Source organism: Cricetulus griseus, chromosome X (assembly GCF_003668045.3).
Source record: "Cricetulus griseus strain 17A/GY chromosome X, alternate assembly CriGri-PICRH-1.0, whole genome shotgun sequence".
In the NCBI taxonomy this organism is placed as follows: Eukaryota; Metazoa; Chordata; class Mammalia; order Rodentia; family Cricetidae; genus Cricetulus; species Cricetulus griseus.
In genome coordinates this window covers 116338716-116352727 of record NC_048604.1, presented here as the reverse complement: position 1 = coordinate 116352727, position 14012 = coordinate 116338716, and positions in this window count along the sequence as shown.

Here is a 14012-nt window from a genome sequence, read left to right as displayed (position 1 = left end):
ACTTTGAGCAATGCATTAGCTCACATCACTTCTAATTTTTGCATTCTGAATTTAGTCTTCTTTTTGAAGCATATCCTTTAGATTCAGCAAATACCTATAAATGCTCAATATTGTTATTCCCTGATTATGTAAAAGAGCATTTACTTTGCCTCAATCTTGAATGTGAATCTAGGTAAGACTATAACTAAGCATGACAGTTCATAAAGGCACTCTATTTTCTTCTGGTATTATTGTTGTTGCTAAGTCTGTTTTCACGGTCCTTTTCCTCTATGTTATCAAATTTTGTTGCATTCTCACTTTGCTTCTTCTGTATGAGAGCTGACTATTATTTAGTATTTTGGGATCTGATTACATCTTACTTCAATTATGAAAAGAATTTCATTACTTCTTCAAATATTATTTTGCCCCATTCTGTCTAATGTTTTCTTCTGGAACAGATTAGATGTAGCTTACAGATTCTCATTTTCACATCTATATTGCACCAGGCCCTTTCTTTTGGGTCACCAACCAGCTCCCAAATCCTGACATAGAGACTTCTTATTAGTTATGAATGTTCAGCTTAGCTTAGCTCTTTTCTTGTTAGCTCTCATAACTTAGCCTGTTTCTCTTTATTTATGCTTTGCCTAAGGGTGTTTTATTTCTTTCTTGCTGTTTCTATGTCTGGCTGGCTGATGGCTTCCTAACTTCTGGCCCCAGGCATGTCCCTCGTTCTCTCTTCCTTTCTTCTCCCTCTTGGTCTTCTATTTATTTTCTTTGTACGGCACCCCCACCTATCTCTCTCCTGTCCAGCTTTTGGCTGCTCAGCTCGTTATTAGACCAATCATGTGCCATAGGCAGGCAAAGTGAAATAGATGCAACACATCTTTACATCATTTAACATACATCCTTACATGTTAAACAAATGCAGCATAAACAAAAGTAACACACCTTCACACAGTTAAAGTAATTTTCTGCAGCATAAACAAATGTAACACATCTTTGCCTAGTTATAAAGACATTCTACAACACTATGCTTCTTAATTTCTGCCATATTTGCCTTTTTTCATTTCTTTTTGTTGAACTATAAGTGATTTTTCAGGTTTATTATCAACTGCATGTAACCTAGCCATTGACATTTTAGTTTCAATAGCTAAATATTTCATTTTCTGTTTACAAATCATTCTCTCTTTTCATAATGCCTTTCTCTTTCATTATGGGTTTGGTGGTTTCGTTAAGTTTGAAATATCTTATTTTAAACATTCATACTTACATAACATAAACATAAGACGTATTTTTGTGACAACCAGTAATTTTACCTATTAGTTTCTGGTGTATTTCTTTACACAAATACAAGAATGTTTAATATTTTCCTATTCCTCACATTTCTTACCTTAAGAGAATGTCATGTATTATATAAATGGGATTTGTGTCCTATATTTTTACATAAACTCGTGACCTTATCATATACCATTGTATAGATGTGCTAGTTTATGTAACCAGTAATCTATTGCTAGTCTTGGGTTGTTCCACTTTTTCTCTTATTAGATAATACTGTAGTGACTATCTTTTATATATCTCATTTCATGTATGCACAGATGTGTCTGTAGGACAGTTACAGAGTGGGATTACTGGATCAGAAGGTGTTTACATTTGGAGTCTTCATTGCTATATTCCAGCTGCTCTTCACAGACATTAGAACTTTTTACTAGTCTCACCAACAGTGCATGAAACTACAACTGATTGTCCACAACCTCAAAAGTGTGTTGTGTTAAACTTTAATTATTTTTAGCAATTACCATATGATTAAAGCCTTCCAGATTCTGTCCAATTGCCATGCTCTTTCTGTGTATCATAGACAGAGTCTTCCTCTATTGAGAATCGTTTTTTCTTGTGTTTATAACTTATGTTTAGTGAGCATCCCTTTAATAAGCCTTTGAATTCTCCTCGTTGCAGTTATCTTTTTCTTAAAATGAACTCACCTTAAATACAGGGCTTTAGAAGGGTTGTTTCCCACTGCTTATAACATTGTGGGGACAGAAACTCAGGAGATCCTTGACTAGCTACAACTTGATTCAGTTCCTTCATGCTGTTGTAGTCAAATGTCAGTTGGTCCTGTAGCCATCTGAATGCATCACCAGGTTAGATGGCCAACTTGGCTCCATTACAGGACTGGCACTTGCTCACCTGACACTGTAGGTAGGAGCATGTCCACATGGACTCTCTAACATGGTACTATCAGAATGGTGACATTTCTGTATTTGTGGGCTTATGGATTCTACCTTAGTATTTTGGCAAATAGGGTGGTAGGATTAAGACCTTGTAAAAAACCTAACATTAGAAAACACATGGCATCATTTCTGCTGTGCTCTGATTTAAGTAGAGGGAGTAAATGGCCAACTCTCTGGAATATCAGAATTTGGACCAGTATTTTCCAAACTACAGTTGTGATATTCCATGTATCCTGGAATATGGAAAAATCTCTACATGGTGTCTCTACCTCCTCTTTTTCCCTCTTCCTACTCTTTCTGTGTCTCTGTCTCTGTTTCTATCTCCTCCCCCTCTTTCTCCCAGGTAGCTCAGAGGTTTTATTGGTTTGAAATCACACACACATGTACACACACAAGTAAAGGCAATTCATATTCCACATCCACTTGTGGCACAAACCTAAGAACTTCACTTTCTTACATAATACTTTAAAAGCACTTACTGCTTTTCCAGAGGACCCATGTTATGTTACCAGCATTTCATATTGGACAGCTCATGATTGACTGTAACTCCAGTTCCATCCAGGTGATCCAACACTCTTCAGGCTTCTAACAAGCAGTAGCATGAATGTTTGTAGACACAGCACACACACACACACACACACACACACACACACACACACACACACAAATAAAAGCAATAAAATATTTTTAAAAAGCTATCCAGTTGTTGTTGGTGGCACACAACTTTAATCCCAGCACTAGGGAGGCAGAGGCAGTCAGATCTCTGTGAGTTGGAGGCCAGCCTGATTTATAGAATAAGTTCCAGGATAGCCATGGCTATTATACAGAGAAACCCTGTCTCAAAAATCCAAATAAATAAACAAAAAACTATCTGGAGTTGTGGGGGGAAATGTCTTTTAACTTAGATCAATGTGTTTTTCTAGTCTACCTTTGCTGAAGGACTAGAGCCTCTGGGACCCTGGGCTCTATTAACATATTGGTAAATTCAAACTCAGTGCTTTTATGGATTCTAAGCCATATCTTCTGCTATTATCTGGGCAATAAATTCTAAATTTGGTCATGAAAACTTGCATAGAAGTCTGATGCTGAACCCTATACTTAATTTAGGGGACTTGATTTTGATTCCTTCAATTTCTATTTGAATGACAGTTTTCTTTTGAACAACACTGTATATTTTTAAGTAATTAATGTTACATCCTGGCCGTAGTTTTCCCTCTCCCTCTCCTCCCAATTCCTCCTGCATCCTGCTCTGTTTACACCCCAATCCACTCCTCTTCCATGCTATGTTTTGTTGTTACTCATGGGATACCCACACGGAATATGTAAATGTAATAGTCAGGGATGAGAATGTAGCTCAGTGGAAGAACACTTACTCACCACATACAAGACCATATGTTCTATCCTCAGCACTATACAAATAAAAGATTGCTATTACATTTCATCTAGTATTTCATGTGTTTGTAGCAAGAAAATCATTGGTAACTGTGGTGGTTTGAATAGGAATGTCCCCCATAGACTTATGTGTTTGAATGCTTGGCCCACAGGGAGTGGCATTATTAGGAGGTGTAGCTTTGCTGGAAAAAACTTGTCACTGTGGAGGTAGGTTTTAAGGTCTCATATGCTCAAGCTATATGCAGAGTGGCTCACAGTCTCCTTTTGCTGCCTGAGGACAAAATGTAAAATATCAGCTCCTTCTGAAGTACCATGTCTGCCTACACACTGCCTTGTTTCCTGCCATGAAGATAATGAACCAAACCTCTGAACTCTAAGCCAGCCCTAATTAAATGTTTTCATATATACATATATACATATATACATATACATATACATATACATATACATATACATATACATATACATATACATATATATATATATATATATATATATATAGAGAGAGAGAGAGAGAGAGAGAGAAAATTTCTGTGGTCATGCTGTCTCTTGATAGCAATAAAACCCTAAGACAGTAACTCAGTCTACTGTAGTTCAAGATTCAGTTCTCAAACAATTCTTGAGACCGAAAGAAAGGAAGAATTAGTAAATAACTGAACAGAAGTTATATTTAAAGCCATCATTACTGAGAAAGGATGATTGTATTCTCTCTGTTGGTATGTAGTTCTAAATTGTGGCTGAAGCATGTGTAGTCATTGTCTTTTTTCCATCCAGCATAGATATTGTTCTTGTTGTATATTTGGCATGATAATCAATAGAACCCAAATGGCAATCAATTTCATGTGATTTCTCTTAGTTTACTGTTCATTTCAATACTGACTCTACCACAGAATAATGAGGAAAATCTGTTGTCAATCATTGTACATCTTTCTAGGTGACTGCACATGAAAGAGAGAAAAGAGACAGGGGGAAGGGGAGAGAGTCGCATACAGAGATACAGAGAAAGATGAATAAGTCCTGGTGCTTAGGATGGAGAAAAACCTGCTAATTGGATTGTACAAGGGAAGCTTGAATTATGACACTCCTGTAGTTCAGAAGGTCATGGAAAAATGCAGGTTGGTATACTGTAGGCTAAAATCAGCCACGGGGCCACAAGATTACAAGGTAAGCGTTCCTAACAATCATATTTAATAACAATCTTAATGATGCCATCTTGGCTGTGAGCCTCTAGTAGGAATTGATCAATCTAATTACTGGTCATCAAATGTCATTTTCTTGAAGCCAAGAATCACTTATTCATTACTTGCAAAACACTCAAACAGTTTCCTACATGTGGATACTCAATGGATAACTGATGGGAATATATGTTGTACCTATTATCTAACTGTTTTTGTTTCTCTAATTTGTGACTGTAACAAAGGAACACTTGAACTATTTATACTTTTCCTATTAACAATGACATAGCTGTTTGACATATTGCAGAGCTGTCATAGGAAACGAAGGCTCACAGTAGATCTTAATAAGGAGGCATAATACAGTGGAAAACTTAGTTTTTTCTAAGTACAAGATTTGTTTCATCCCTGCACATATATATTTGATAAAAGTTTCTATAATGTGTATTGCAAAATCTTATTTATATTTTTAGCAAAAAGTGTATATTCACAACTGTGAAAAGTTAAAGTAATAAGGAAAGCACATTAAGGCATATCTCCATGGAGCATGTCCCTTCCTGCCCCTTTTAACTAAAAAACAATAAATTATTGTGTTTCAGTGTTTCCTTGAGCAAATGCAAGCAGATATAAGTAATTATTCATAAGTCTTCTATTTTTACACTAAAGAAATTATGCACTATATGGCAATGCATTGTTTTTATCATATAATATACTGTATTCAGTTACAAGAGAGTATCTTCATGGTATTTTAGCAGCTGCAGTATTTCATTGCATGTACATGACAGAGTTTGTCTGTTTCTTGGAATTGGTTTCCTGTTAAAGAACAACCAGACAATGTCCAATCTTTTCTTTTCAAAAAATATTTATATTTAAATTATGTGTATATGTGTGTGAGTATGCACACACCTGTTCAGGTCTCAGCAGAGGAAAGTATTGGATCTCCTGGACCTGGAGTTGCACATAGCTGTGTGCCACCTGTTATGGGTGCTAGCAACCAAACTCCAGTCCTCTACAAGGCCAGTATGTGATCTTAACCACTGAACCATTTCTCTACCATGTGTCCAGTCTTTTGATATTATAGATAGTGCTACAGAAAATAATCATGAATGTGTGTCACTCTTTACAGAAGCAGATATATCTATAAAATACTTTCAAAGGGAAATTTACATTTTCAGTTCTGAGAGTGTCTATTTGCCCTCAATATAAGGTATGACATTTGCATTTCTACATGTAATATGATAGTATCTGCTGCCCCAAACCTTACCAATAGAAAATATTATGGTCGTTTGAGTGAAAATGGCCCACATAGGCTCACAGGAAGTGGCACTACTAGGAGGTGTGGCCTGGTTGGAGTAGGTGTGGTCTTGTTGGACAAACTGTGTTTCTGTGGGTTGGGGTTTGATGTTTCATAAGCTCAAGCCAGGCCCATTGGTTCACTCACTCTTCCTGCTGCCTTCAGATCCAGATGTAGAACGTTCAGCTACCTCTCCAGCACCATGTCTGCCTGCATGCTGCCATACTTCCCACCATGATGATAATGGACTAAATCTCTGAACTTTAAGCCAGCCTTAATTAAATGTTTTCCTTCATAAGAGTTGCCATAATTATGGTGTCTCATCACAACAATAAAACGTTAGACAGAAGTTGGTACTGGAGACTGGTGTATTGATGTGACAGGGCTGACTGTGCTTTTGTTTAAAGGAATTTGGACTTTGGACTTTGGGACTTTGGATTAGGAAAGCAGTGGAATGCTTTAATCAGGACTTACTGGGCCATACTAGTAGGAGCATGGAAGACAGTGGTGTTGAGGGTGATTTTAACCCTGTAGGCCTGGCTCACTGGGTTTCAGGGGAGAAGATTAATTTGTGGCTTAGAGATGATTCTTGTGCCCTTGTCCCAAAATTTCTGCCTGAGGCTAAATTGAAGGATTATGGATTAATAGCTTTGGTAGAGGAGATTTCCAGGCAGCCTAGTATTGACTGTTACTTGGTTATTAATGGCCACACTTATGCAGATCTATAATGAAAAGGAGCATACTGAGCAAGGAAAAACACAGTTTGAGGAGAAAAGGAGCACTAGGAAAGAAGTTTAAAGAAAAGCATGATCTGCTGAGCAATGGTGGCACACATTTTTAATTCCAGCACTCAGAGGCAGAGGCAGGTTGAGTTCAAGGACACCTTGGTCTACAGAATAAGTTCCAGGACAGTCAAGGATATACAAAGGAACCCTGTCTTGAAAAAAAATAAAACAAAAAATCCAAAATGGAATAAAGGATAAGATAACCTCACCCAGTTAAGCTTTTGATTTTTGAAAAGGAAGTAAAGAAAAGCTTAGGGGCAGACATGGTGTTGCAAGACTTTAATTCCGGAACCTTAAGGCAGAGGCAGATGGAGCTCTAACTTAAAGGCCAGCCTGAACTACAAGAGCAAGTTCCAGGACAGCCAAGGTTAGGCAGTGAAGGAAACCATCAAAAGCAGAAAGCCCTTGAAAATGTATTTGAAAGAGGGGGCCATGTTCCAGCTCCAGCAAGCAGCAGAACTTGGTAATTTCAGCAAGGTAGTTCTAGCACCAGCATCAAGGATACAATAAAGGGGTTATAGAATCTCCCTCCCTGATTAAGGAAGGCCACTGAGACCAAGCATATGTCATGGGTGTCCCTGTATGGAAATCTAAAAGGCCATTATGTGAAGCTGTGAAGTTGAAGCCTGGACTGCTTTAGAAACTCCAAGATGTTGGAGATGCCAGAGTCATGGGATACCTGCTGAGGAGAGCTGCTAACAGGGAGTGGAACAAGTCCAAGAGAAAGAAGTGTGTTGCAGTCAACAAAGCTGAGCAGAGATGGAGATCTGAAGAGCTCTTTGACATCAGACATGGAGATACAGAGTTTGGAGTTTTCCCAGCTGGTTTTCTGTCTTGCTTTGGTCAAGTATTTCCTCACTATGCATCCTTCCGTCCTTCCCCATGTTTTGGAATGGCAATGTATATCCTGTGCCATTATATGTTGGAAGTACGTGATCTGCTTTTATATTTTGATTTTATAGGGGTTACAGTGAAGAGATTGCTGTAAGTCTCAGAAGAGACTTTGAACTTTTACGACGTATGAAGACAGTGATAGACTATGGGAATTTTTGAAGTTGGATCTAATGTAGTTTTGCATTATGATATAGCTACAAGCCTACGGGGGGCAGGGTTAGGGTTAGGGTGGTTTAAATAAAAAATGTCTTTCCTAGGCTCACAAGAAGTGGCACTGTAAGGAGGCTTTGTTGGAGGAAGTATGTCACTAGGGGAGAGTTTGGAGGCTTCCAAAGCTCAAGCAAGACACATTGACTTACTCACTTTTCCTACTGCCTTCAGATCCAGATGTAGAACTGTCGGTTCTTCTCTAGCACAATGTCTGCTTACATGCTACTCTGCTTCCTAGCATAACGGCAATGGACTAAATCTCTGAATTGTAAGCCATCCCCAGTTAAATGTTTTCCTTTATAAGACTTGCTGTGATCATGGTGGCTCATCACAGCAAATCAGACAATGGTCTTACTTGTTTGGATCTTGGTCAGTTCAAGAAGTGAGACATACTATCTCACAATTCTTATTTTTCTTTGTAGAACTGTAATTGAAATTACATATATTTCTTCTTCTATGTTTTAAAAGATATTTATGACAGCTTTCTTATGAATCATCTTTTTATCTTCCTTATTTATTTACTCATTATATTAAATTATTTAGTATCACAAATAATACAATACTACAGACTTGGTAAGTTACAACAAAAATGTTTTTTATGGCTTCTAGTTGTGACCTAAGCATGAAGGGCTACATATGGTAATAGCCTTCTTGCTGACATGGTCCTGAGGAGTACAGAACACAAATAGCAATAGTCTACATATATGTGTCTCTTCTGGCCTTACTACCTCTTCTAAAGCCACTAGGATTCAGCCATAGGAGTTTTACCTTACTGGACTTATCTAATAGTAATCACTTTCTAAAGGCCCTATATATAATCAGCATGATTAGCGTAAGTTATCAATGCTTTAAATATCTTACAATGGTGATTAAATTTTAATATAAGAATACTTGAGAGACACTTAAATGCCAAACATACCACAGCATGCATGTTTCTTGAAAGGCTCTTCTGGCTTCCTTTTCTTGACTTTTTCTTTTCCATTTAACTCCATCATGAATTTAATGCTTGTTCCAGTGAATGTATGCAGTATGATGTATGGATCTTACCATATAGTATTTCAGATAATGCTCTAGTAGTCTAAAGTCCCGAAACTACTGATCAGAATGTCGTTTTATCATGCAGTGGCCATTTTCATCATGCAGTAACATGTACATGATTCAATTTCTGCACTTTATATTCTCTGACCTTGGTTCCTTTTGTTTTTCCAATACTTATATTTTATGTGTTAATTTTTGTAGTTCTGCTTTCCTTGTGTTGTTTTAATTTGTCATAATATCATTGGTAGCACATACTTGTTTTTGTAATGAATGTTACTTATAGCTCTCATTGTGGTCATTTGGCCTTGGGTGTGAAGATATGGAGGAGGAGACACAATTATAAATATCTTGTGGGGACTTCATTCTGTAGATGACTTTTCTCCTTTTGTTAAAAGTAAATTAGAACTGAAACGTTATGAAATTACTTGTATTTAGATGAAGAGTTTTCCGGTGATTCTAAAACTGTTTTGCAGTGGGGACCACACTTCAACAGAAGCATGTTCTGGTGAACTAAAGTAATATAGATGATTCCACAGCAGCTGGAGCTTTGACTTGCCCAGTCCTAAATGGTCTAAGCCAATAAGAGCTAAGTTCCAGGATTGTGTTGTAAAATATTTAAGAGAAACATTTCACAAAATTGCTGTTTAGTTTTGATAGGTAAAATCTGGAAAAGATACCATGCCATTTCTAAGTCTTCCACCTAGATGGGGACAAGTGTTCATGCATCCCACACTTTACATTAACTTACTCCTCTCTCAGAGAAGAAATTGATAACGCAAGCCACTAGGCACGACTCATGAGGAGCCCCTTATCGTATGTCAGCTGACAAATTACATCCTTGCAGACCTTCCTGGGGATGGACCAGAGATTTGAAGAGGCCATGAAAGACAGCTGATGATAGGAGGGTGCACATAAACTAGATATTAAAAGTTCTGATAGATGAATTTGGAAAGGTAATTTCAGATGGAGGAAACAGCACAATGGCACAAGTTCGGTGATGCATAGTACATTTGGGGAACTAAAAATAGGTTGTTAGGGTGTGTGCTGGATCGTTTTATGTCAGCTTGACACTAGCTAAAGTTATCTAAGGGGAAGGAACCTCAATCAAGAGAATATTTCCGTAAGTTTTGGCTATAGGCAAGCCCGAAGGGCATTTTCTTAATTAATGATGGATAGACAAGGGCCATTGTGAGTGAGGGCATCCCTGGGCTGGTGGTCCTGGGTTCTATAAGAAAGCAGGTTGCATAAAATCATGAGGAGCAAGCCAGTAAGGAGCACCCTCCATGGCCTCTGCATCAGCTCCTGCCTCCAGGATCCTGCCCTGACTTCCTTTGATGATGAACAGTGTGGTGGAATTGTAAGGCAAGCAAGCCCTTTCCTCCACAAGTTGCTTTTGGTCATGGTGCATCATAGTAACCCTAACTAAGACAAGGTGTAATTAAGCCCAGAGGGATGTCTACACATGGATAAACAAACAAATGCTGCAGTGCTCTACGTACCAGCAGAGAATCATATTTTCTAACCCTTTCTCTAGACTTTACAAAATCAGTAGCCACTGAAGAAGTCTTTATTTTGCCTGTTTTCTGTCATTTAAAAATATTGATTATTTTTGTTGATATGCATGTGTCTGTGTCTGTATGAGTTTATGTGCACCACGTGCATGCAGGTGTTTGGGGAGGTAAGAGAGCATCAGATCCCTTGGAGTTGTTGTCACAGGCAGTTGTGTATCAGCAGATATGGGTGCTGGGAACTGAACCCTGAACTTTGGAAGAGAAGCAAATGCTCTTATCCACTGAGCTATGTCTCTAGACCCTTGTTTGTGGCATTAAAATAATCTTGCTTCTACATAGGGAAAAGTTAGTAACATCCATATCCGCCCCCTGCCCTGATTCCCTCTTTCCACAAAGATCTTGTTATAGCTTCTTGTGAGCCTTTTCAGAATTCTCCCCAGAAATATGTGTGCACTATGGGTACATGTTCTTTTAGAAAGGAGACTTACTATGTTGCAATGTAACTTTCCATATTTATTTTCTAGTTAATTGCTAATCTTTGCTATAGCTGTCTCTGAAAGACTTGACGTTTGGGGGAAGGACTCCTTTTAAAAATTGGTTATGATGGCTTTTTCTCTGCAAAATATGCTAATTATGCACCAACACTGAGATTTCAGAGCAGGGTATATGTGCTAATTTACTCAGTGGTGTCTATTCAGATGTTAGGATGCAGAACTAATTTGAGATGTGTACCAAGTCTGGACAAAAGAAACCATTTTGCTTTTCATATGTAGGCCAAGCCATATCCAAGGCACGGCAGCTTCACATCTGTAGTCTGTATAACATGCTTTATTTCCATGTGATCAAACGCACCTATGGTTGAGCATTTTCTTTGCCCCTACAATCTTTTTCTATGCTAAACATTTATTTTTAAGTATCGTTTCAGGGCAAGATAGGCAAGAGCCCATATAAAGGTGAAGAAATGCTCAGGAAGCAGAATTCACCTTTCAAAGAACTACTAAATCTCTGCTCCTTGGGGCAACAACAATGAGCTTTATTTTTGTACACACTTGCAAATTGATTTTTATTACTTATACAAACTTGCTTTCACAGTTCAATTGATTTAGTATTCTATTTGCAAAAACGTTTTGGGGTATTTGGGGTAGGGTTACAGTGCAATACAATATTCCCGAGTTAAATTAATTTACTCAGGTTTTCATGAAACAGATTTTTGCATAGTGGGAAGATTTTCAGATAGAAGCTGTGTCTCTAAGGGAAGGTGTTGAGCGCTGTCTAAGGTTGTGCATTCTAGACAAGATCATGAGAGCACATTTCCATTTCTACCGTTCTGCTCCTGGCTTTTCAGTGTTCAGTGTATGTAGCTACCACAATGACTCTAACAGCTCACCTCTAACACCAGGAGGCAGATTTTGTTTTCCAAATAGAAAAGGGCGGAAAACCCACAGCAGAAAGTACAGTACCAGATATCCTCATATACACATAAAACACTTGTGCAAAAATATCTGCAAGAAAAATTTGTGGAAGTAGAATGGCTAGGTTAAAGAATTCGGGCATTTACAATGTAAAAGGCAATGCTGCCTTGTCCTTCCCAGAGGACACACCAATTTACTCTGCCATTAACATCGGACAAGAATCCCTATGCCTACCCCGACAGTGGGTGATCACAAACATTTTCAGATGGGAAAAGCAGCAATTCATCTGCTTTATATGCATTTGCTTAAATGTTAGTGAGGTATAAGAATGGAGGAGAGCATTTTTCATGTGCTGATACCCATATGCAATTCTTTCACTTAGAAATGCCTCTTTGTGCCCTTTGCCCATTTTTCCATTAACTCGCTAGCCCTTCTCTTATTGAATTGTAAGACTGAAGGATTTTAAATAAGGGAGGAATTCAATCGCATTTTCTTCTGCTTTATCGCCTCACATTGATATTGCAGTTTATCACTCGCTTGGCTAATGTGCTCATATTTCTGAAGAGTCCAGAATAGGTTTCTCAGAGCCTCAGTGAAGGAGAAAAGCTACTATAAAATACCAAGTTTATAGATTCTCATGGGCCATGTCTCACGTGAGGTAGTTGTTTTAGTCTTTGAAGTTTGAGAGGTAGGCTGAAAATAACAGTATCTTGGAGATTTGATAACAAAAAGATCAGAAAATGTATACTTCCTGAAAATGAAATAAAAATTTCATAACAAAGACCATTTCAAAAGAAGAAAATGACAGAGAGACTCATTGTCTTAATTTCTCTGAGACAAGGCTTTGATTTCTCTTTGAAAGTGAGGGATGTTTCTTCTTAGTCTCTTTTGAAGAAACCCCACTCACCTCTTCTTGATGAAAACCCACTCAATCCTTTTTCCATTTTCCCTTCATACAGGATCCAAACTCAGCAGGCAAGCATCACTTCTTTGAGCTGCTTTCCCGGGAGCCCCGTGTGTATTCTCTAATGTGAAGTGCCTGACTCATGCACTGTAGATGACACTGTGTTGTCCACCTCTCGGCCTGTGTGCCCTGTCCCTCTCCGTAGTGAGTTCCCCACCTGTGGCTCAGTCAGCCCTTAAGGTCAGCTGAGTCCTATTTGTCCTTGAAATCTTCATTCCTTTAGTTCCCACTGAGTACAAGAGAGCTTACCCTCCCTCCTGATTCCTTAGGGCTATATTAACTTCTTTGAGGAATTCAGTTTGGCCCCACACTGTGTTATAAGGCTCTTGAGGTCAAGAATTCTTTCCTAGATGCATTAGTATCTCTTTCTTCCACAGCCAAAAGAGGTCTCACAGTGTTATTTACTCAAACATTTACCCAGTGTGACATGAGCAGGACTTTCAATGTTCCTAAAGGGCAATCTCAAGTCCTTTTCAAGCCTTCCTACAACAATCCTTACCTCTTTGTTTCTACCCATTTTCTGTACCATCTCCTTCATATTTTTCCACTGTGATAGACCCAAGAGTAAAGCCTAAACCTGCCTGGAGCCATTCTTAGGTTTATGTGGCTGCAATGAACATGGATGCTAGGCAGTTATTCACTGATATTACTGAAAAACATCAAGCACGCATACATTTAAAAGGGGATTCATTACTATACCCCAGTCCTGCTCCTATCCCTGTATTCTCCATGTCCACTAGGCCCTCATAATCCTTCCCAGCTATCCAACCTAGAGTCCTAACTCTTAGTCCATGTATATATTCAGTCAGTTAACAAACCCTGCTCATATGGACCCCTAAATATTGTCTTTTCCTACCCAAACTGTCAGTGCCTTAGGATTATAGAATTTCTGGACAAGCACAACCTCTTTCTAACTAATATTGCTAACTTTAATCTTACTTTCCTCAACACCTTCAGAATGGTTGGTTTTCCCCTGTTCAAAATATATCCTCGGCTGCTTAAAGGATGAAGTCTCCAGCACTCAGTCTAGCATACAAATCCTGCAGAATTTGGTCCTTGTTTTCTTCTCTTGTTCTGTCCCTTGCTTGGGCACAGCTTCTTAGCCTGGTAATCTCTATTGTTCTTTGAAAATG